This window comes from Pseudophryne corroboree, chromosome 1 (assembly GCF_028390025.1).
Source record: "Pseudophryne corroboree isolate aPseCor3 chromosome 1, aPseCor3.hap2, whole genome shotgun sequence".
NCBI classification, from domain to species: domain Eukaryota; kingdom Metazoa; phylum Chordata; class Amphibia; order Anura; family Myobatrachidae; genus Pseudophryne; species Pseudophryne corroboree.
In genome coordinates, this window is record NC_086444.1 from 58,906,400 (window position 1) to 58,908,636 (window position 2,237).

Sequence of the window (2,237 nt, forward strand, 5' to 3'; positions counted from 1 at the left end):
TTACGACGAAACGCGTTGGACGTGGCCAGCAGGACGAGGTTCAAGGATCAATTGTCTGAAGTGTCAGCGCGTGTGGTCCGTTATTCAAGTCCGTGCGGCTAGAAGGATTTAGCGGCTGCAGTTAACCTGTGAGCGACGGGGTTCGTTGGTGCGGTTTTCCGGAGGCTCCACTGATGATCTACATCGCGCTGGTTAACTTTTATTTTAAATGTACGTGAGTGATACTGATGCCAGTAAAAACTTGTAATTCTATACTCACCATTGCGCCCTCCATTATTTCTTTTTTTCATATATATATATATATATATATATATATAAACAATAGCGGTATGGCGCTCCAATCAGGTTCACAATGTTAGTAGCCCTCTCTTTGGTCTTTGTATGATAATACAAATACACAATTAAAAGTCCAACATAATTAATTAAAATTTCGAAGGTACAATTATTGTTCATCCCCTTTGGGGTCACAGTGGACATCACAGAAAAAACACAGACGCGTTTCGTCTCCTGGGAGACTTCATCAGGGGTGTGTGTCTTAATAAACCCTATACAGGTACATGGTAGATGTAGGTAAAACTCGATAGAGAAATTAAATCACACAACTTTGTTCAATATCGTCACCTCAATTGGGGATTAACAACGCATATTCCAGTATATCCCAGTATTAAATACAGTGCATATATAATACCTCCTCACTGCTGTTCACTTGGATGTCAAAATGGAACTGTGTATGTACTGTGTGTATATATATATATATATATATATATATATATATATGTGCTCCCTACCTAGACTGTTTTTTTATATATATATATATATATATATATATATATATATATATACAACAATACCCTTAATTCGCGCTGTACCAAGGATAGGGCAGCACCTCTTGAAAAGTCTCCCTGCTAGTGGGAGACGATAGATAAAATATAACACAAATATTCAGAGTGCGCACAGATACAATGGCATAATTAAAATTGAAATAATTACTCAAAGTAAAATCCAACCAGCATAACCGGAATGATAGAAAGATTATTTTTAATACACGTTAAAATTTGTCATACACGTTGTTCCATAAGCACAATACACATTTATGCAGAAACAGTGTATGCTATATATATCTCATAAAACCCAACGCGTTTCGTCCATTATGGACTTCATCAGGGGTACAAGTCACAGCTGGTAGGGTAAATAGAGGAGAGAAGAGGAGAAAAAAGAGCAAATGAGATACATCAAAACAGTAACATATCTTCATCAACCAGTTCACTTCATAGATTCATTTCACAATATATCAAAAAACAAGAGGGATATGGGAAATACCTCATGGTGTGACATTAAAGTTGATAAACGTATCTCTACAATCAAGAGAACTAGATGTTGAGGAAAGAGGGATATTCTCAAATCTATTCTTAGGTATATAATATCATACTTACTGGAATAATGCTTTAGCAAATTTCCTACAAGATGATCTCACTGTGAAGAGTGATAAAACGTGATATATATCTCTAATGGAGAGAGAGTGTTAATTAGATTTAATCAAGCTAACTATATACCAGCTAGAGGGTTGATTATTACTTACATAATGATACTAGAAACTCTCGTGAACTTCTAATCAGCTGCTCCTTAATTGTGGTTCCTTGTAGGTACTTTCTATGGAACACACAGATTTTTTGCTACTGATAAGGATTTAACCCATTGCAGCCCAATTTGTATTTAAGGTATATTCAGATACTTACATTTAATTATGGGGCAAATGACCAATTAGATTGTGTCCTCCAAGATTAATGAAAGTTCACAAGGGATCTAAATAGATTAAATAATGTTCATGGTAATTTCTAACAATAATATTATAATCGGACAGTGGACTGGGATAGTGAATCTACTTACTTTAAAGTCAAGCCAATAACACCAAACAAAATGTCCAGTGAGGAAAGCAGCTGTAATAAATAGAAATAATCAGATCTTTACCTCACAATCAATTAGGTGAGAGGTTGATCAATTTAATTTAAGGTCGTAAAGTAGTACTTACACTAAAAGATTCTGGATGTGTGTCAGCCTCCTCTCCTGGATGGTAAGTGAACTGGAGAGGCTATATCTGGCCTATTTATACCTAGGAGTGAATTACCTCACTTCCTATGCTCTAATGATTGGTTGATCGAATAGATCTAAATAAGTGTATATCCAAGGTGTAGCATGGGAAATCTACCCTATGCTCTGTACAGCATGAAATTGTCATC

The 2,237-nt window shown here is 35.6% G+C and overlaps 1 long non-coding RNA gene across 1 annotated transcript; it reads right to left on the reverse strand.

Annotated features, from left to right (window-relative positions):
* Positions 1-908: 908 nt before the first annotated feature.
* On the reverse strand, positions 909-1,931 carry LOC134910729 (uncharacterized). The gene is made up of 5 exons (XR_010176284.1): positions 1,888-1,931; positions 1,737-1,803; positions 1,580-1,650; positions 1,434-1,505; positions 909-1,179 (listed from the first exon to the last, which is right to left on the reverse strand). It is a non-coding gene; the product is annotated as an uncharacterized LOC134910729 (long non-coding RNA).
* Positions 1,932-2,237: the final 306 nt, after the last annotated feature.